At 34.0% G+C, this 24011-nt stretch overlaps 1 pseudogene; it reads right to left on the bottom strand.

Annotated features, from left to right (window-relative positions):
- Positions 1-342: 342 nt before the first annotated feature.
- Positions 343-22221, bottom strand: LOC127546542 (UDP-glucuronic acid decarboxylase 1-like; annotated as a pseudogene).
- Positions 22222-24011: the final 1790 nt, after the last annotated feature.

The following is a 24011-nucleotide window of genomic DNA, read 5'->3' as shown; positions in this document are numbered from 1 at the left end:
TAAGTCTCTCTCAAAAATAAAAAGCAAAAGTAAAAATGATTACATCCTCAAATATAAGCAAGGGAATTCTCATGCTCAGAGAAGAAGAAAATCTTTTCTTCAGTTATTCAGATTTTTTAAAAAATCCTTGTAGGGTTCAGTTTGGAAATTCATTGACTATTTTAAAAAAATTTAACACAAGTACCAAATTGCCTTATTCAAGCCTTTTCCCAAAGAGACCAAGGGTTCTCCTATCAGTATTAGCTTTGCTTTTTTGATATCTGACTTTTTTTTCTGTGAGTCATCCCTGAGCTTTTCAAACTTCCTTTCATTTCTATTATCAATAAAGTTTTTTTTTTTTTTTTAACAAACTGAGCAAATTCTAGAATTGTGTGATCTTTTTAGACTCTTCTGTTTGGCAGGATCACTAATATTGTTGTTCATGAAGTCCACAATTTCTACTTTGTTAAATTATTGACATATTGAAATGTCCTAGTCTGAGACCCAAAATCATACTCATGAAAGGCATCACTATATATCTATGGCCCAAAACTATTGGATATCCTAGAAACTTGAACTTCAGGTCCTTCCTGAATCATATAAGCATAACACATTGTTCCTGTAATATTTCTCCCTTCACCATAATAGATCCTCTTGGGATTCATTTGACCCCAATAATATTCACTGTTGGGTTGGACTTCTTAATCTCCATATTTTAGAGGTGAAAGCCAGAAGAAGACATGCTCCAACACATTTCACCAATCTCAACATATTTAGTGTCTCAATTACATGGGTATTTGAAATCTTGATAGGATTTATATGTAGTTTGGAGGAGAAAAACAGGGATTGCTATATTGTAAATCTGATCCACCTTGCTGGCTTTACATAATAGCTTATTAGTTTAATCAGTTTATCAATTAAAAAGTTTCATGGCCATTTCAATATCACACATTTCTTTCCCTGTCTATAAAGAAGATATAATTTCATGACCATCCATCATTAGCTTATTATTGCAATGGGAGCCTATAAATTCTGCTCTTCCAGTTATCAAACTTCTTTTTTAATTCTTTTCTGAAAATTATTTTTTTTACTGGTGGGCACTTTTGGGTGAAGCTTTTTTTTTTTTTTCAAGTGCCTTATTTTCTCTCTCAATATTGCAATAGACTGTTACTTCTTATTTTCAGCTTTCTGTTATTCATTTTCCTGTGTGGGGATATTGTCACAAATTAACCAAATATTTGTTGCTTAGTAGACAACAAAGTTTCATTCTTCTCATCTGATTGTTAGCAGTCAGCAAATATTACAGTGGTCCTTCATTCACTATGCCTTACACACAGCAGGATTCTTTAAATATGAATGACTTAGAGTTGTTCCAAAATGAATTGGTGGATTTCTAGACTATATGGAATCATTCCTTTTCAATTGGCCTTGTTTAAGGTCACTATATTAAGGAACAGATTCATTTACCTCATTTTCCCTTCTCATATTTGTTATTTAACAGAGAGAACAGAAGACTTAGGAATGGATTTCAGTTATGGAACGAGGTTCCCTTTTCCCTAGAATTTTTAATGGTTGCATTAGGTAGGAGCTCATCTCTCATCCATGCAACATGAGGAAATCTATTGAAAACAAGTCTATTTGAAGATTTCTTGGAGATAGCTCTGGGTATAGGCATAATGAACCAAAGAATTATTGACTTTGGGGTAACTCCCAAAACTAAATGTGGTCAAATCTATATGTAAATTGGATTATGAGATATGCAAAAGATATCACTCCTGAAGTAGCCCATTCTATTTTTAGATAACTCTAAATTTAACAAAGCTTTCCTCACCTTATATCAAAACTACATTGACCATTTCTCCTAATTTTGTCATCTGGGGTCAGAAAGAACAAATCAAAATTCTTCTTCCACATAAAATAAACAATCTTTAAATACTTGAAAACATTGTCATTCCTCACCTTTCTTCCTCCATCAAATCTTTCCAAGTTAATTGCCTTATTTTTCACAATTGATTCTCATGCAGCATGACTTTGTGTCTTCTCCCCATCCTGATTATTCTTCTCAGGTTATGCTTTAGCTACTCAGTATTATTACCAAATTTTGGAACTCTGAACTATACTTTAACATTCTAAATATAGTGTGACTTGGGCAGAGTATAGTAGGTTACATTATTGTAGGTGTAAGTTACACCTCCCTCATTCTGGGTACCATATCTTTAACAATGTAGCTGAAAATAGGACTCAAGGTTGTTTCTTTGTTTTACTTGCCAAATCCTATTATTCGCTATTAAATGGGCATATATAATCCACTACACATCTCAGTGTTTTTATAATAATTTTTAACTGTTATTAATATCTACTCAAAAATATAAATATATAGATAGATAGACTAGCTAAATTCTAAGATGTCAATAAGAAATTGAGTCATAGACTTATAGATGTGTTAATTGTATAAAATCTCAAACACCATGTAATCCAAAATCTCCATCTTACAGATGAGAAAAACAAGTTCAATGGAGTTAAATTTGTCTTGTCTCAGGTCACAAAGATTGTACATATCACAAATAAATTTGAATCCAGATTTAAGTGCAACTACTCCATTATGATGCTCTTCCCTAGACAAACAGAAACTCTCAAGTTGGGTTGATTATGCCATTAATATTCTTCATTTTGAAAAGTCTGCCAGAGCTGTCTCATCAAGCATAGTTTCTGTCTATTATCAAAACACAATATTCATTGAGGCTATCAATTACTCAACAAAGTATTTCATGAATTAAAAAAAAATTCATCTGTCCATTTATCCCCATCCTGTTCTTGCACATTCTACTTTTTTTTTTTTTAACACCCAATGGAACATCTTAAACTTATCTATTTCATTTTATCTTGCTATATCTACTAAAGTTCTAGCTTGTTGGGGCTTTTCTTTTAGTTACCAATTCTGCTGTTGAGCTGGTAAGCTATGCTTTCCAGCTTTATGACCTTGCATTTTGATAGCTATCATTTATTTGGAAGTTTGTAATCTAAAATGAAAATAGATTGGTGAAATAATGTAGAGTAAAAATATTGATAAATATAATGGCAAATATAATAATAACAATATTTTGGTGGCCATGGTTATTCTCTAAATTCTGTGACAAGAGTTGCCAATAAATATCAAAGGAGGGTATTTTCCCATCACGAGTTCTCTACAATAATTCAATTAGAGTGATGGATCTTTGGAAAAAGTACATAGGGCAATTCTGAGAAAAATTGTCATATGTCAACATGCAAATATCACATTTATACACCTGGCTTCTAGATCTTTACCTATTCTGAAATAAGCAACAGAACTATAATTCCAACTTCTTATACCATTTCTTTACAGTTTTCCTATTTCTTTCTCATTTTTCTCCAAAACTTATTCTGTTTCTGTTGGCAGCATCACCCTTCAAACTATTTAGTGTTTGGAATTTTGATGTTAATGTTGACTCTTTCCTTTCTTCATTAACTTTTTCCTCCACCTAAACTTGTTTTTTCTCCCTTGCAATTTTCCTTGCAATTTCCCATCTTAATACCAGTTTTTTAAACATCGTGTACCTTATGCCTTTAATGTTTTTAGCATATAAAGAATAATTAGTTATTTCTTTATACTTGGAATTTAAGAAATTTAATTAGGGTTGAGGACTAGGGCTGCAGTAATAGCTACTTCAGCAAACCAGATGCTTTAGGAGAAGCCTAGAAGCATCCTTAATCCCAACACCTTAAAGTAGAAGAAGTTGAAGGAATACTAGGAATCATCTAATAAAAGTGTTCTTAACCTGCATTCTGTGAACTTGTCTTTTAAAGATATCTTTATAACTTTTTAAATATAATTGATATTTTTATAATCCTATTTTTGTGTGTATATTTATAAAACCATTTTGAGAAGAGTATGGGCCATATCACTATATTCTCAACATAATACATACAAACACACATATAACAATGGAAAAGACAAGTTCCCCAGTGGATCTCACAATTAAACAGGAGAAAGAGACTACACCATGAGGTGGGTTTATACCATTAGCTGGCAAGCTAAATTAATAGAGGAGTTTGGCACCCTAAAAGAGTTAGTTAGATATACCAAGGGAAAGACATTATGAAGCATGGGGATGGAGGTGAAAGGAAAGACACCAAGAGACATGGGGAGAGGAGGTGAGGAGAAAGATACCACTAGGCAGGATGTTAACTTTAATAAGGATTCAGCAAAGATGACATAGGTCATGGATAGATTTATAGGGGAAATTTATGTTCAGGTTTGACATTATAACTTGGCTTTCTGATTGGATACAGTAAAATGGGGTTATCTAAGACCTCCATGGGAATGGGACTATAAAGCTGACCTGATCCCAAACATTGCCCTCCCCTGCTTGCCTTAGAGAGCATTTAATCTCATCATACTCTGGGCTTTTCTGCCAAACCCAACTAGTTACCAGGTCCTCATCACCAGTTTGTTTACAGAAGGCCACACAATGACTAAAGGCTAGGTAGTAAATGAAACAAAAGATAGCCTAGTTTACCATCATAAAAGTGTCAGTCTAGGAGGGAAGACCCTCAGAGTATCTGGCTAGAACAGAAACATATTGCTATTTTCATTCACTTTAAGATATCAAAATCCAAACAATGATCAATAGAATCTTGGGGTAGGGCTTATACTGGCAGTTCAGTGAAAGTCAGAGTGATATCAATTTAAAGGTGTTGTCAATTAGGCATATTTAAATAATAATAGGTTTTTGAAAATCCTTTTTATTTAGAGCCATATTTCAAGAAAGCATAAATAAAAATTCCACAGGATAGAGCAAATTGTTCCAGCTTTTTGACAAATAAAATTTTCAAAGAAAAAAATATCTAATCCCCAAACATTAAAATACCTCACAAAATAAGTGACCAAAAGTTATATCCTTTTGGACAGAGAATTCACATGTAAGAGTATGATGCCCTACCTGGAGAGAATGACCACATGTGGAAAAGGAAGAAAAGAAAAACAACAACAACAAAAAAGAAGCAGCAATAACAATAGATGCACAGAGCAGCTACCAAATCACAGATTGTTGTTCTTCTTTCTTTGTTAAAAAAAGGAAAAATCATATCAAGAGAGTAATATTTTGGTTTGTGAGGGAATTAGATTTAAATGAAACAGAACTGAGAAAAGTCATCAGTCTCATATTCTTTCCTCCAGAGGATCATAGTAAGTTAAATGGATAATTTTGATTATTTGAAATTGAAAAGGTTTTGCATAAACAAAACCAATGCAGCCATATTTATTTTTTTTTAAAAAATTTAATTTTCCCATTACTTTTAAAACAATTTTTACAGTTACTTTAAAACATTGAATATCAGATTCTCTCCCTTATCCCCTCTCACAAGACCCATTAAGAAAACACATGATATTAAGCAAAACATTTCTATAAGTTGTAAAAAAAAAAATAGGGAACAGAAAGAGAAAAAGAGAGAGAGAGAGAGAATTCTTCAATAGGAATCAGATGCAATTGTTTCTCTTTTCATCATAAGTCTTTCAGAGTAGTCCTGAATCAATGTTGCTAAGAATAGCAAAGTTATTCACAGCTGAGCATTCTACAACATTGCTATTACTTGTACTTAATACATTTCACTTTGCTTGAGTTCATGGAGAATTGACTAATTCAAATTTAATCTCCTTGAAGGGGTTGATTATTTAACTTTTCTCTGTGTAGTGCATTGGAAATTCTAAGTATTTAAAAAAGGGCTCTGTTTCTAGGATGGAGGGCGTATTGTTACAAGCTTCATACATTTTATGCAACTGTTTTCAGAGATTCCTCGAGGGACCTGACTGTAAATACTCTTTTCTGTCCTGGAACTTTTAAGAGTGTCCCTACCTTTCTGTAGCTGTAAGATGTAGTGTGCTAGAGCAACAGAGTCCTTCCTCAGAGTAAGTACAAAGAACTCCTGTGAGCTGAGGCCTTTGCAAGCTGCCACTGCCACCCACTGTCCACACCCATTCCTGGTACTATAGGGAAAATAATGCGGCTTCTAGAATTTTTTTCAACTGTAGATAGCTGTTTTATGAGGATAGTGTGTGACATCTCAGTTATAATCTTTATAAATATTGTTTTGATGATAAGGCCCATTTATCTCTCTGCCACTGTGTAAAGAGAATGACTAGAATTTAGCTACACAGCTGAAAAAAAAATGCTGAATTTGTTTGCTGCCCATAGTGGTAATTAGAAGTAATATTCAAATGTTTCTAGGTACAGAGATCTACAAAACCAACAACAAGGATAATGAGTATATATTGTCCCCAAAACTACTACCAACAATATAATCTACTTTGTGTAAAGTTCTGTGAATAAACTGCATGGAAATACAATGATGAAATACTTCTTCAATGCCATATAAGGAAAACCACATTGAATTTAGGTTTCTGTCAAAAAGAACAAGAGAATCCATTATTCAAACTAAAGCAATGTGAGGAGAGTTACTACAAGAGGAGACAGTGATGGAGAGTTAGTCTCTATTTTTATTTGTTTCATGTTTACATTTCACCTTATTGGGACAACTAGTTGGTGCAATGGATAGAGCACCATCCCTGAAGTCAGGAGAACCTGAGTTCAAATCTAGTCTCAGACACTTAACACTTCCTTACTGTGTGACCCTGGGTAAGTCACTTAACTGCAATTGTCTCAGCAAAAAAAAAAAAAAGCCACCTCTCCCCCCCCCAAAAAAAAAAACAAAAAAAAACAAAAAACAAAAAAACCTCAAAACATTACACCTTATTTCTTGACCTGGAACTATTTTTTAAAAAAATAGATATCACAGTATTGTTATTGATAGTGATTTGACTTTAGAAATCAAAGATGTGAGTTTCAATTCAATTCAAGAAACACTTATCAAGCACCTCTTATGTGTATTAAACACTAAACATGAATCCTGGTTCTGACTTTTCTTCAATGTTATCTTGGCCAAGTCACTTAGTAGTTCTAGATCCCAGTTTCCTCAGTGGTAAAATGATGAGGTTTCACTAGATTATTCTGAGGTTCCTTCTAGATCTAACTAAAATTCTCTGCATTCTCTCTTATTTTGACTCTTTTCTGGCACAGTAGATAAGAGTGCTGGTTCTGGAGTAAGGAACACCCAGTTTCAAATCCTGTCTCAGATACTTTACTAGCAGTGTGGTCCTGGTCAAATATCTTTTCTCATTTTCACTCTCAGTCTCTTTATCTGTAAAATGGGGAGAATAATAGCACCTCTCTTGATTATTGTGAAGAAAAGTCATTATTATTGTTGGTATTATTATTATTTTTGACTTGTTCTCAAATATACCCATAAATATTTATCATAATACACAAACCCATGTATACCTTTTCCATATTTCCATTTTCTTTATATAACCTCCATATTCAGACTAATATGACTGATTTATTTTTACTTTTTGATCTTTTTCACACTGATAATTTATTTACCTGTAATATCATTAATGTTCAATTCATTTGTTAGTTCAGTCATGTTTGACCCTTTCTGCAATTTTCTTGGCAAAGACCTTGTAGTGCTTTGACATTTCCTGCTTTAGCTCATTTCACAAATGACAAAACTGAGGCAAGCAAAGTTAAATGATTTGCCAAGGATCACACAGCTAATAAGAATCTCAAGCTGGGTCTGAACTCACAAAGAAGAACATTCCTGCCTTCAAACCAGTGATTCATTTTCCTTTGTCTTTTTCTAGCCTCATGATCACTTTGCCACGGTGAAGGAAAGTCTTTTCCAAATTCCACTCCAAGTTCCCATGGTCAAGTTAATTATCTATGAGCATGCTCCATGTTAGATTGTTTAACACAACTTGAAATATGTTTCCAAGAAAACTATAGAAATATCAAGAGTTTATGGAAATGAAGGAACTCAAAAAAAAAAAAGACCATGGTATTCAGAAAAAAAAAAATCAATGACATGAAGCCATAAAAATAACTTGATTATATTGAAAAGATTAAATTGTTTCTTAATTTTTAAACTCCAAGTTACTGAACAACTTCATTAGAAAATTACATGACATTGTGCCATCATAAGTTTCAGGTATTTAAGATCATTTCATTTTCAATATTTGTGGATTGTGCAGAGGTTTCTTTCTTTCATTCATTCTTCTGGCCATTTAAATCTATTTACATCACTGATGTGTCCAGAAAAAAAGGAAGGTGGCAATCCTTCCATCCATCCATCCACCGGTTTATCTTTCTATCTCTCTCTCTATTTACCTACCTACCCTCCATGTATTTATATCTATATAGATAGATAAAGATAGAGAGAGAGAGGAAAATGGAATAATGGAATGAAAATCTATCTTGTACAGAATTTATTTTTTAGTTGTCAATGATCAGTACTATGCCTATTCACTGATACCACAAACAATGAAGACCAGTATATTTACATCTCCTAATCCCCTTATGAAGCATTTTAAGATTATTCACATATTTAAAGACAATGAAACTGAGAGAGAGGAAGGAAGGGGCTCATACAAGGTCACTCAGGGAAATGAAAAGCTGAATCAGCATTAGAAGGAGGAGTTCCTAACTCTCACTTTTATCCTCCATCCCTGAAACCACAATAGCTCCCTAAAGGAACACAATTAGGAAAAGGAAATTTTAGTGATTGAAAACTTCTTTCAAAATCAAAGTTCTTCTGATTTAATAAAATTGATTTTTTGTCTTCCATGCTAATGTTCAGAATGCTTTTCATTGTTCATGTTTATAGCTGGCTGACTGCTGAAACAGCAGTAGGGAAGAAATCTTTTTGAAGTGATGGGTCATGTGTATCTTGGCAGAATTGTTAAAATGCAATGCCAAAAGACTCCTAAAAGATTAAACTGTTAACCACAAGTACGTGGTTTCGGTTGGGAAGATTTATTTGTCGCTGACCATATTAGTCGTTGTAGTGAACATTGGCTCTGGGAAAATCAAATGTTGGGTCAAATCCAAGATGCTGTGTTTGGAGAACTAGTTTGCATTTATAGAGTGAACTTTTTTTTTTTTTTTTTTACTTCAGAAGACTTTTACACAACACCAAAAAATGGTTAATGATGAATTCACAAAATATTCTACTGGCTCCTGGTCTTTAATCTTCTTTCTTGGCATGCTTGATGCACAGAAAACTCCTAGTATTTCGTTCATCTATCTGCCTATCCTCAATGATAGACAAGGATGTACAGTATGTGCAGTTGTCTCTGGGAAGTAAGGATTCTGGTGAGCTTGAAAGTTCTTCTACACAACTTGAGGTTAGAGGTACAGGTATTGCATTAACTGAAGTAGGCAATAAGCATAGGGATGGAAAAAATCAATTACTGGGACAGACATACCACACTAGGAAGAACAAAGCCACACAAAATAATGAAAATTGTAGTGAATCAGAAGGCTATAGATTCATAAAAGCTAGAAATATAGATGTCTCTTAATATAGTAAAAGTTTTGATGACTTTGAAGTCAAAGTAGAATCCTATTAAGCTTCTTCCATTTACTACTTATTTGGTCCTAGGTGAGTCATTTAAAATTTGTGCACCTGTTTCTTCACTGAGAAAATTAAGGTATTCAACTGGAAATCCTTTGGGTTTTCTTTCTATAAATTTTTGATTCTAGGATCATGGCAGACCAAAAATATGGTTCTGAATATGTTTTTTTAAAGCAGGAAATGGAAGCTATTCTTTAAAAAATTTCTCATAGCAATAGAGTCTGAAGTCAATTTACTACTCTGCCTGGTTTAACTCTATTGAATAAGATGCGTCCCTTGTAGGTTAAGCTCATACATTAACCTCCTTTCTAAAGAGACAACTGGGCTGCTAATTCAAGTTTTGATTAACATCACCTCCTGCAACCTCTTCTCCACTCTATTGGGCGGGTTGGAGAGTGGAATACCAAAGTCCTCCCAAGGCTTTCCTTTATAGAAGGCAGACACTGGAGTCTCAGCTCACTCCATTTTACATCTGCCTCTCTGTCTAGTTTCAGTTTCATGGAACAAGATATCCCCATTTCAGATACGTCCTAATTTTCTTTCCTCCAATTTCTTGCAACCTTTTATGTGTTGTCAACTCCCAATCTATTGAATTCTCTCTCAGGCCATCAGCAAATATACTAGCCACATTCTCCTTTCACCCTTTGGTGAACCAGTTTAAGGAAAGTTTGGCTAGTATATGGCTTGACATAAGGGCATCTTTTCCCATCAAGCTGAGACTATACTATCTGCTTCTCTTGAATTACTTATTCACTTATAGTCAAATATAATTTGCTAAGCATCAGTCTTGGATATCCTGAATGATTCTGAATGAATCCACTACTAATGTGCATTGTAAAATCTCAACTAGGCCCTCACCGCTGTTATGAAATTCTTCTGTTGTTCAATCTCATGACCAATGTGGGCTTTTCTTCATAAAGATAATAGAATGGTTTGCCATTTCTTCTCCAGCTTATTTTACATATGAGGAAAGTGAGGCAATTAAAGTTAAGTGACTTGCCCAGGGTCACACAACTAGGAAATATCTAGGCCAAATTTGAGTTTTCCTGACTCCAGGCCCCAAACTCTAGCCACTGTAACACCTATCTGTCCAGAAAATCCTTTTTCACTACCTAAATTAGCTCACCATTATCATTATTCCAAGCCTTCTATCCTTCCTCATTATTTCTCATTATTTCCTTTCCCCCACTCTCTAAAAAGAAATCCTTGCTTCATAATTTACTGAAAACTTTTAGTCCCTGTTCTCTTTTCTTCATCTCATATTATCCAAATGACTTGTTTTTACTACTATGTACTCTTTCACTTCTACCTCCCACAAAGAAATGGCTGCTCTTTGGCAAAATCAAACCCTCCACTCAAGCAAGTGATCCCATTACATTCTTTCTCCTTCAGCAGATTCTCTTCTCTATTACTATCTTGCTTATCTCCACTCTACCTCTGTTTACTGGCTGCTTCCATACTGCTTGCAAGCATACCTTAAATTGAACAAACAACACTCACTTGATCTTTCTAATCCTTGATAACTATTATCTTAAATCCTTTTTTTGCTTTTTGTGGCTAAACTCCTTGAGGTGATCAGCAATAGGTGCCCACACTTCTTTTTTTCTCACTTTCTTCTTAACTCTCTATAATCTGGCTTCTGACTTCATCAATTGAAATGTCTTCTTCAGAACTAGTAGTTGCCATAACCAGATAGCTGTCATATCCAATCACTTTTTCTCAATCCTTATCCTTCTTAAGGGATGAATTCTCTCTGTAGCTCTTGACAGTATGAATCAACATCTCTGATACTTTCTTCTCTCTAGGTTTTCCGGACTCTATTTTCTCCTGGTTCTCCATACCTGACTTGTCCTCTCTGTATCTTTTGCTTTATATTCAGGTCACATCTGCTAACTATTGCTTTGATATGATCCTTCTTTTCCTGTCATACAACTTCACCTGTTTAGTTAATCAGCTTTCATGGATTCAATTATCATCTCAATGCTGATAATTTTCTAGTATATTTTTGTTTACATCTGACCTCTCTGCTGACTTTCAGAATTACATCTCTAACTGTTAATTAGTCAACACAAATTAGATATTCTATAGACATATAAAAATATTTATTTTATAAAATAAAATAAGCACTTCTATAATATAATAATAACATAATAAAGAGATCACTGCACATAAAACTACAAATCTATTATATACAATTTGATATTATTCCCTTCAAATATATAATAATGATACATGTTAATTTCTTTTTTTCTTCTCTGTCCAAGATGGCTATAATTAGAGACTAATATATGTGTATGTGTGTGTGTGTGTGTGTGTGTATTTGTGTGTGTATGTGTACATATGTAAAATCATTCTATACATATTTTTATTTATCAGTTGTTTCTCTGAATGTAGACAGCATCTGCCTTCATATATCCTTTGTAGTTAAATTTGGTATTTGTGATATTAAAATGATGCTTACTCAAAGCTTTTCTTATATAATATTGCCAGTATTGTATATGATATTTTCTTGGTTCTGCTCACTTTGCTTTTCTTTATTTTATGCAAGTCTATCTATTTTTATAAGATCATTGAACTCATCATTTTTATAGCACAGTCATATTACAACGTGATCATATACCACAACTTATTTAGCTTTTGCCCAAATGATGGGCATCCTTGAAATTTCCAGTTTTTTGCTACTACTAAGATATCTTAAACTCATTGTGTCCAAAAATGAATTCATTATTTTTATTCCAAAATCTCTTCCCTTCCAAACTCTGCTATTACTACCAACCTCCCAATTTCCTAACCCGGGTGTCATCTTTGACTCTTCACTATCTCTCATTCTCTATTATCATTTCTATCGCCAAGAACTATAGATTTTACCTTCATAGCATCCCTTGAATGCATTCTTTTTTTCCCTCTGATACTGCTACCACCTAAGCTCTCATCACCCAACTCATGACTGTACCATTGTAAGAACTTCCTGATTGCTCTGACTGCTATAATTCTCTCCCCTTTCTAGTCCATCCTTTATTTAACTACCAAATTGATTTCCCTAAGTCTAAGGACTGCCTATGTCATCCCCCTACTCAATAAATTACAGTGACTTACATTAATTACAGGATTAAATTAAAAAATACCTTGGTAATTTAAGAAATCTTTTACAATCTACTCTGCCCTCTACCTTTCCTATCTTCTTACATTTATACCTCATTTCCTCCTTCACACACATGTTCATTGATATGGTGACCCTGACTTCTTTACTCTTTCTTGAACAAAGCACTCCATTTCTTAATTCTAGGCATTTTCATTGGCTGTTCCTCATGCATGGAATATTTTCTCTCTTTATTTCTGATTCTTTACTTCCTGGGCTTTGTTCAAGTTCCAGATAAAATTCCAACTTTTATACTGTTTTCTCCAAGCTAAATTATTTCAAATTTATCCTTTTTGGACTTTATGTATACTTGTGTATGTTTTCTCCCTGTTTAGATTGTGAATTATTCAAGTACAGGTACTGAAATGTCTCTTTCTTTCTTTGTATTTCCAGTGATTGACACAATTACTGGCACATAGAATTTGCTTTATAAATGAAAATAATTATAATATAAATGTAGAACATGCTCTTGAGCTACTATCTCAACTCTCATTTCCTCTGACAAGTCAGACATCTTAAATATGACTGGTGATTCCTCCTGTAGGGATTGGTAGTTTACTTTCTAATCCTATACCTAATGAATCCCTTCTGGTGTGCTTTCTCCTTGATTATAGCCTGTAATAAATTACTCAGCCAGACTTAATCAGCTTTTATAGTGACATTTATAATCATAATATATACATATGTATATATATGTATATATATATACACACACACATATATACATATATACACATATATATGTGTGTGTATATATATATATATATATATTATATATATATATATATATATAATTTATAATGTGGTAAAGTAAGATCAGTTGGTACAAATATTCCTCCCAAATATCTGTGACATACTTTCCTACAAAACATATCCAGAACATGTGATAACTCACACATCTTTGAATTCCAATATGGTAAGCCCCTTAGAGAGGGTAGGAGAGGACATCAGACTGTCTAAGGAGGGGTATGCTGAACTGAAAAATGGGACAGGTCAAACTTTTGATACCAATCCATGAGTGGTTGCTGAATTTCTAGTTTGGTGGGATAGCAAGATCTTGTCTAAAAAAATAATAAATAATATTTAAAGTCAGTTTGGAGGGGAGGGCACTAGCAGTTGGGGATTATCTGTCTATCTGTCTATCTATCTGTCTGTCTATCTATCTATCTATCTATCTATCATTTTATGTCTATGCATCCACATACATATTCATACATATTTACATTCATTGTATCTCTTCAGATAGATTGTAAACACTTTGAGGGTAGGGACTTTTGTTTTTCTTTTCTCTGTACATAGCACATCCTTTCATAAGCAATTAATGAACACTTGTTGATTGAATGATTCAACTCAATTCAATTGACATTTATTAAAGCTAATGTAAGGGAGATAAAATTTTATATTATACCACTATGTGTCAGGCACTGTGCCAAAGTCTCTCTTACATAAATTATCCCTTGGGAAAGTACACAAGGGGCAAGTGTTAGCACCATTTTATACTTGATGCAATTGAAGCAAAGAGTTTAATTAACTTTTGCAGGGCCATATAACTAAGAGCTGTCTGAGACTGTATTTGAATCCAGACTTTCCTGGCTCTAAGCCAAGACTGTCTGAGTGCACAGCAGCACTAGTTATTTCTTCTTTTTACACAGCACTGTTCCAGAAACTATATATAAAAATAAAGGCACAATCTCAATGAAGCATACATTTATTTATTTTTTTATTACAGCTTTTTATTTACAAAACATATGCATGGGTAATTTCTCTACATTGACTTTTACAAAACTTTTTTCCCCCAAGTTTTCCCCTCCTTCCCCCTCCTCTAGATATCAAGTAGTCCAATACATGTTAAATATGTTAAAATATATGTTCAATCCAATATACATATACATATTTATATAGTTATCTTGCTGCACAAGAAAAATCAGATCAAAAAGGAAAAATAAAATCTGAGAAAGAAAATAAAATGCAAGCAAGCATCAACAAAAAGAGTGAAAATGCTATGTTGTGAACCACACTTAATTCCCACAGTTCTCTCTCTGGGTGTAGATGGCTCTCTTCATCACGGAACAGTAGAAACTAGTTTGAATCATCTTATTGTTGAAGAAAGCCATGTCCATCAGAATTGATCATCATATGGTCTTGTTGTTGCCATGTATAATGATCTCCTGGTTCTGCTCATTTCACTTAGCATCAGTTCATGAAGCATAAATTTATTAGAAACTGAAGCAAGATAGATTTAGATCACCTATAAGGAAAAACTCCTGATGTAAGGGATTATTGGACATTTAGTCAAGTAAAGTGTGAAAACTTGGGCCTTCTTGCCCCAATGACACCGTAATAAATTTAAGGCAATATTTGTTTAGCATTGTTTATTCTTCCTCAGAATCAGGAAGGAAAAATTGATGACTTTAGACTACAGAATTTGAATTTAAATACTATTTTAAATCCTTTTTACTTCTCTGACTTAGAAAAAAATATCTCATCTATCTATGTCTCAATTTACTTAGCTATAAAACTAAGATCTTAGATTACAAGTCTCTAAATTCTCTTCCACTTTTAATCCAAGATCTCATCTTTTGATAATATGTCTTACACTATGATTATTCCTTAACTTTTCATTTTTATGTCTGCAATAATATGCAAATCTGGAAATGCTATTAATACTTGTGTCACTTCTCAAGCCTAAGACTACACAGGTTTTGATTCAACAAGAAGGATTAGGCAAATAAAATTCTTTATCTTTTCCACCTTGGCTAGGAAAGCACCACAACCCAAATCACAATTGTTAACAACATTTCAGTTGTGCAACGTATTTTTCCTTACAAAAAATTATAAGGATAGACTGAGTTAGAGTGGCACTACTTGATGAAGGCCAGTCAATAGACTAGACTACATGTCAAAGTTATACACAGAAAATGAAGGATATTAATTTTTTGTCCAAAAGGAAAAGGTACCACAGGCAACTCTATGTCATGTTATCCGTAATGGGATGCACCAAGGAAATGCAGTCCAAACTGCAAGCAGATGCTGGGCAAGATCCAGGTTGGTGGCAGAGACTCCTACCTTCATAGACTTAAGTTTAAGAATAGTACTCCTGACAGCCTTAGGTCATTTCCCCAGCTTCTAATGAGCCAATGTCTTTACTAAATAATACTTTCTCTAAATGAATGGCTGAAACTTGAGATCTACAAAAGCCTGCCAGTTACATGCTAGTCTGAGAAGTAAGAAATGCCGCTCCGCCCCCAATTGATAGATAACCATAAATCTGGGAAAGTACTCTGAGAATTAATGATGGTATTTCTCCTTGCTCAGAGTGGAAGAATGGCCATTTAAAAAATAAAAACAAAAATTATTATTTCAAGAGAGAAAAATTTTGAAATCAGCAGAAATGATTGGATAAGTCTTCTGATCTCCTAAAATGTAGGATAAAAGCAATCTCTCACCAACTAGACTTTTGTATTATTACTTCTATTGCAATATATGTTGCTGGATTTTTACAAGTTCAGTGAGCAAGACAAATTATTCATAACTGCCTCTTTCCATGTAAATAAGTATAAGATATGTTTACCTGTCATACTCATACTTTTTGTGTTGTGAAACATAGGATTAAATCAGAGCCATCTCTTTAGATAAATTTCCACCTTTGTGGTAGCATTTATATGGATTTTATAGGAAGCCAGATCCTTCCAAAAGATGCATATTTCTCTCAAAATTAAAAATTTTGGAGTCAAAGTCTATGTGGATGCAGTTATCTCTAAAATATATTTTTTTCAGTAGAACTGACCTACCCATTGAGCACATCTAGAGTAATTGTTTTGATTTGAATATATTTGTTCTGTCCTTGCAGTCTAAAGATATTTCTCCTGGAAAGAGAAAACAGGAATACAATAAGATTCCAGTAGATGTACATTATCTCTATCATTTGTTCATGTCAATACTTCATGTCTGTGGAGAAAGAGAGAACATCTTTTTCTGCTATATTATCAAAAGATATAATGCAAATTTGAAGAAATATTGACTATTCTTGCAAGGGTTAATAGAAAATTTCTTTCCCTCTGATCAGCTGTTTGGTAACATCAGAAAAAATTCATAAAATTTAAGATCATAAATTTAGAACTAGAAAGGTCCTTAAAAGTAATGTAGTTTTAGCATTTTCATTGTAGAAATCTAGATAAGGAAACCAAGACTAAATAGCAGGCAGAAGATAGGATTTGAATCCAAGTCTTCTGCTTCAAAATCCAATATTCTTTTCAATATACCATGATAGAACAGAATATGTAGGTGGTGTTATTTGATTGCCTCAGATTATCCATCATCCATTAGTTCTCTCAAAAATAGCTTGAGTTCCAAGTGAAATAAAATATAACCAACAACTATTTATTAAACATGTATTCAGTGCAAGACATTATATTAAATATTGTAAATCTAAGCCCTAACTCTTACAATCCCATCCTATATTAGTAAATCCAAATTATAGTATAAGGGATTATGCTTTAACTTTATAGAATTCAGAGATCAGAAGTCTTGGCTAATTCTTAATAAGCATTCTTGCTTTTATATAGTTTATATAGTATATAAGTATATAATAAATGTTCAATAAAGTATATATACAATAAAGTATATATACTTTATATAGTTTATATACTTTATTGAACATTTAACATGTTCCATATTATCCTGTCTCCATGTTATATGTTATATGATCCATCTTCACATATTCCACAGTTCAACCAAACTGGTCTTTAGTGCTTCATACATCATGACTCTTCATTTCTTATCTTTATATCTTTGCATTCGTTATAGCCCATGTATAGAATTCACCTTCTTTTACACTTTTACATCTTTTACTCTCTTGAAATCCCTGATTTCTTTCAAGATTCAAGTCAAATATTATTTTCTATAATGTTTTTCTTGTCTCCCAGTTGCTTTGGTCTTTCCTCAAAGTTATCTTTTATTTCTTTGTAGTAGGTCATTTGCAGCTCTTCAGGTGAGCTAATTTCCCCATTAGACCTTCCCTTTCCTCTTTTTCTAGTACAAACCTTTTTCTACCTCTTAGGTAGAAATGTTTTTTCTTTGATGTAATCACCTCAGAGTCCATTCACAACCTCAGTCCATGTGATATCCTCCTCTGTCTGCTCAGTGATATAGTTCTCAAAGAGTCACAGATATCATTTTCATCTCTGGATATAGTTTAACCTTTAAATAATATTTTTCCTGTTTATATTTCTATGCTTTAATTGAATCCTGTGTTTGTAGATTAAATTTTCTGTTTAGTTCTGTTTTTTCAAATAGAAATGATTGAAAATCTCTTACTTCATTGAAACTGCATCACCTTTCCTGAAATATGATGCTGAATCTTACTGGGTATATAATGCTTGGTTGTAATCCTAGGTCCTTTGCCTTCTTCGATATGGTAGTTCATATGCTCAGATCTTTCACTGTAGAAGCTGCAAGGTTCTGGGTAATCCTGACTCTTGCTCCTTGATATTTTAATTGTTTTTTTTTCTGTTTGCTTGCAATGTTTTTTCTTTGAGATTGCAGTTTTGGACTTTTGCAACAATATTCCTTGGGGTTTTCCTTGTGGGATTTCTTTCTGAAGGTATTCAATGTATTCTATCAATCATTACTTCCCCCCTCTGTTTCTAGACTATTGGGACAATTTTTCTTAATAATTTCTTGTAGAAGCTATCCAGACTCTTTTTTTAAAGTCATGACCTTCAGGGATGCTAAAAAAATTTAAAATTGTCTCCTCTGAATCTATTTTCCAGATTGGTTGTCTTTCCAATGAGATATTTCACATTTTCTTCCATTTGTTCATTTAAAAAAATTGTTTGACTGATTCTTGCTGTCTCACAAAGTCATTAGCTTCAATTTACCCTGTTTTAGCTTTTAATGTGTGATTTTCTTAGTTAGACTTTCTATATCTTTTTTTCCCCCAATTTGGTAATACTATTGTTTCAGGAGGTGTTTTCAGGCAATTTTTTCCCTTTCCTTTTCGAAGTTGTTGACTCTGTCATGCATACCTTTTCCTTTCTCTTTTTTTCTACCTCTCTTATTTGCCTTTTAAAGTCTTGTATGAGCACTTCCAAGAAGACTTTTTGGGCTTGAAATCAATTCATATCACTCTTTGAGAGTTCCGCTGTGGAAATTCTGTCCTCATCTGAGCTTGTTTTGATTTGCCCTGTCACCATAGTAACTTTCTACCATCAAGGTTATTTTCTGTTTCTTGCTCATTTTCTTTCTTTTTGGTATTTCCTCTTTTTAATACTTTTATGGTTGAATTCTGCTCCTGGGGCAAAGGGGGTGCTGTCCCAAGCTTCCTGTGCAGTTCTGAGCCTTGGATTTGAGCACAGGGGCCCTTTGTGTTTGTAGGGGGTAGCTTTGCCTGCCCTTTTCATGAAACAACTTGGTTTCCCAGAGTTTGCCTTCTGAGCTGGGACTGGGAGCTACCCCACAGATTTGCTCCTCTACTGAGCCAAGACTTAGGGTCTAAGTTGCTGATTTGCTGTGATTGAGAACCTCTCACCAGCTTTCCCATAATTTATCTGACCTGGGATGAACCCCCTTTTCACCCAGTGAGATTGACTTTTCTTGAAGTTTTTCCAGTCTATCTTGAGTGGGAGAGTGGTTTCATTCCATCAGACTCTGTTCAGAGGCTTGGTTTCATGTGGCTTTTAAGACAAACTGAGAGAGTTGGAACAGCTTCTTGGCTTTGCCATCTTGGTTCCACCCCAGAACACATCTCTTATTTCTTTGTAAGTGTTTTGTATAGATTCAGATATATGAATATTTTATCTCCTGTTGGGATGTAAACATCTTGAGTGCAGGAACCTTTTTGCTTTGATATTTGTATGTATCCTTTTTTTCCCCAAAATTTCTTAGGGAATTTTGGCCTTTAAGTACAATTGTACTCTTTCATTATCACTTCTTCCATAATAGTCTATTGGATTCAGCTCATTCCCCTTCCTATTTCTTTCACATAATTATATACCTATCCATAACTCTATGCATCAAATAGGTGAGTTGGATCACTAGTGATTGTTCCCAACCCAGGTTGCACCCTTAGCATATATTCATTAAGGTAAAGGTTGCAACACTGTCAACAAGATGATCTTATTTATACTTAATTTTAATTCCAAACACATTAATTTATTTCAAAAATATTTATTAAGTATTTAATTTGTGGAAATGCACATTGGGGGTTGGGGGAAGGAGTAATGGAAAAGTCCAATGATAGGAGAAATGAAGATGAGCAACATCTAATGGCATGAGAAAAGAAGTGATGAGATAACATTCGAGACCATAATGACTTGAGATGACTTTGAGAGAAAAGGAAAGATTAGCTCTTCAGATGTTCCAGAGAGGAAGATTAAAAGGACTGTGACAGTCACTAACAAAACAGAATTTATGGTATTTTATGTATAGTCTAGATTGAATGCCTATTAACAATAATAAAGATCTTCATATCTAGAAGCCATAAATAGGTTACAGATAGAGGTAGGTAGTAAATATGATATATCCATATCTATTTATCTATATCTCATAAAAGAAAAATGCTAAATGATTTACATTCAAATATGTTCAAGTAGAGCTCCATTATATCTATTCAGTCTTTCAAATAAGTTCAGATAGTATTAGGTATGCAATATTTCCCTTTGGCCAAAAGATACTATTAAGAACTAATATTACGAACTTAATCCCCTACCACATTTCCTCCTATTTCTTTTAAAAATTATTATATTGTCATGTAACATCCCACATTAGGAAGAGCTGATCCATGTTTTAGCCTCCTGTATCACCATCATCATCATCATCTTCTTCTTCTTTTGCTGAGGCAGTTGAGGTTAAATGACTTGCTCAGGGTCACACAGCTAGGAAGTGTTAAGTGTCTGAGATCAGATTTGAAATCAGGTCCTCCTGACTTCAGGGCTGGTGCTCTATTCACTGTGCCATCTAGCTGCCCCTTCCTGTATCTTTTTACATCTTCCCTGAAATGGTCCTTGTTGACACATTTATTCCTTCAATAGGTCATTCTATACTTCCCCTCTTTTCTTCTTATTCCCTTTTCTATCTTTTTTCTTTGTCCTTATTCAGTTTAAAGGGCAGTATAAAATCTTGCTAAACTACAAATCTTAATTGTTTTCAAAGGCTCAGATTTCCACACTCCACATAAATTTTAGTTGGTTATGGCTTTTAAGCTTGGTCCTCTCCTTTCTGGCTACATCTAGGACTTTCCTGGATCTCAGACATATGAAGGCTGAAACTTCCATCCTCCCCAAACAATTTCTAGTAAATCCCAATCTAGTGAATGTCTAGTAAGTAGATGTGATGACCACATATTTTAAAATCAGCCGGAGTCAGGAATTCAGGTTAAGGGAAAATCTTCAATCTTTATTCTTTGTGGAGGTGAAGGGGAATGTGAGCAATTGTGACACAAAGCCAGCCAGCAGTCTCTCTGCCTCTCTCTCTCTGCCCCTCTCTCTCCACCCACCAAAATCATCCCTACATCATTTCCTATATAATACATCAGAACTTGCGGTGTATTGTGGGCGGTGGCCATTCTTTCTCCAAGCGTGTATTAATAGAGTATGGTCCAATTACTATTTAGCCTCACGTGCTTGGGACCTCAGTGCATCAACTCGAACTTCAGCCCATTACAAGTAGGGATTCACCACCTCTGCTGTGATGCAATGTTTTCTTCACTTTTCATCTCATGTAATATGAAAAATCTGGCCCCTTTAGAGGAAGAAGCAAGCACATGCCTTTAGCAAATGCACTTGGCATTTCTTCACTAACAATGAGCAACTAAACAAGAAAGGAAAGGTATGAAATACTAAATTTTATTAGGCCCATTGCCTGATTTTCACTAGATAAGCTCTGGTTTCTTTTATACTTTAGATATTTTGACTAATGAGTATTGTCATGACTATAAAATCAGTAAGAGCTGATTAAAATTTGATGATGAGCAAACATACGGGAAAGAAGTGTTTAGGGAGTTGCACTGCAATTAAAGGTCAATGACAATAGCTGGAAGGTTATGATTTCCAGGAATAGTTATCCAGGACTGTCAAAAGATATCATGGTAGAAAGGATTTTCTAAAGGGCTAGAGAAAGTATTTTAGGAGGAAGATTTTTCAAGTGGAAATTTTCTATTACTAGAAGGGGTATTTCCTGAAATGAAGGAGAATTACTTGGGTGAGATGCTTTTCTGAATGACAAAGTCATTCTTTGAGGAAGAGAATTCTGAGGAGTAAGGGAGTATCCAAAGGGTAGGAGTGTAATTTGGCATAGGAAACATAAGTGGAAGGGAAGCTTCAGAGAGATGATTCTGAACAAAGAAAAAATGTTATATGGATGTTTTGCCTGTGTATACAAGGGATATGACATTTAAATATCACGTGACTTTAGTTTTTTCCAAGACAAAGAAATAGATCAGTATTGTCTGATAATAAAGGAGGAGTTAGAGGAAAGGATTGTCACTGATTTCATCAGGCTAGGAATGCACTCTGAATAACTGCTTTATACTTCCTTGGACAATATATATCTAACGTCTTTCTTACCTGTGGTTTCAAAATGCTGTAGCATGTACAGAGGACACATCTTGGTAAAATCATCTCAGGAGATGGTCCAAATAAAATTAAGGGTAAATGATGAGTTTGGAGGGTATTTACTACAAGATGTTATCTATTATAATGAGCTGATGAGATCAATGATGGCCATGAAGGCAACTGAAGCAAGCATGGTTGGTTGCTTAGAGCTTGGTCAGATATTTAGAAGCACTAATCCTCAATTGAGAGTAAATCAGTTGTAAGCCTAAGCTGGATCAATTTCCTTCCTAAGCTACTTGCCCATGGCAGAACACACATGTTGCTTTCTACTCTCTGTCCATTCCTTGTATATTAATCCATTCCTAGAAGAGTTTATCACCACCCAAAGATTTAAAAATTTCCTTGAACATGCATTTATCCAAATGACAAAAGTTTTAAATTCAAAGCCTTATGAGCAACATGCTTCCATATAGGAAAATATTTTATTGCCTATTGCTATTAAGTTGGAATGCAACAATTATCATATAGGGCCTGGCAGCAAGCAAGCACCCAATAAATGCTTGTTGATTAAATGAATGAATGGGTCTATATATAGACCAGAATAAAATGTCTCTATCAATCTTATAGTAGCTTTATTTTTTTGAAATGCAGGTGAAAGTACTTCTGCTTCTCCTTTATCCATATAAATACTACGTTCCTTCAAAAAATTCTAGGAAATAAACAAAGCATGAGTTACCCTTGCAGCATCATGATACATTGACTTCAGCACTTCTATTTATATTTATAGGTTCTTTGTTTCTACACTTTAGATTAATTATTAGTTCTTTGTTATAATTGTCATCATTATCATCTTCTACTCATCCTTCTCTTCCCCTTCCCCTCCTTCTCCTTTTTCTTCTCCTCCTCCTTTTCCTCTTCCTCCTGCTCCTCCTCCTGCTGCTCCCTTCTCCTCTTTCTCTTTATCTCCTTCTCCTCCTTCTTCTTCCTTACAACTTCTAGCTACTGAATAGTCAATTTCTGGCATACATTCAGTTCCTTAGGATTCCGTAAACCACTTGCTATTTTTATCCTTATTAAGTTGTCATAATTATGATTCCATACCTGTTGCATTTTACATAGCAAAAGATATTTGGAAAAGTTATTTTTATATTTTTATATATCTTATGTATTTTTTTCTTTGTACTTCTCCCCTTTTCCAACTCTCTTCCCCCTCCCCAGAGAATGAGTACCATCTGGAATGAAACGAAATGTATGAGTCACAGCTTTCTGGTTGAGACACACATTCACAACATTTTTCCAGCACCATAAAGGGGGAAATTCTGCTGATTTAGAGCACAACAGAGTAGAAATTATTATGACATTTTTAAAAGAGCCAAAACATTAAACTTCATCCTGTATGAATTGACAAGCAAGCATAAAACTATAATTCCATAGTTGTGGAAAGTAACTAAATCCTTGAATAACAGCTCCTGGTTTTATCCACAACTGATACAAATTGTAAAGGAAGAATTGATTGTTTAAATGACTAATTATGACAAAAATCATAGACAAGTTAGTGGTGGGATACAGTGGAAAAGGTGCATGTACTTTAGAAGAGCTGGTGGATCAAATCCATCCTCACTAATGTGATCTATAGCAGGTAATTTTATTTCACTCTAATTCTCAATTTCCTCATCTATAAAATGATGAGAATAATATTTGTAATACCTACTCAAAATATTAGTATGAATGCAAATTAAACAATATAACTATTACTAACAAAGTACTAAGTGAGTTCTTGTAAAGCAAGGGGACTTTCAGGTGGAGATTTTTGGTAGGAAGTACCATTAGATCCAGGCCTTGAAAGAAGTCTTGGA

The sequence above is a fragment of the Antechinus flavipes genome, chromosome 1 (genome assembly GCF_016432865.1).
Source record: "Antechinus flavipes isolate AdamAnt ecotype Samford, QLD, Australia chromosome 1, AdamAnt_v2, whole genome shotgun sequence".
Lineage (NCBI taxonomy): Eukaryota > Metazoa > Chordata > Mammalia > Dasyuromorphia > Dasyuridae > Antechinus > Antechinus flavipes.
The sequence above is the reverse complement of the archived record's forward strand: the minus strand, read 5'-3'. Positions and strand labels throughout refer to the sequence as shown.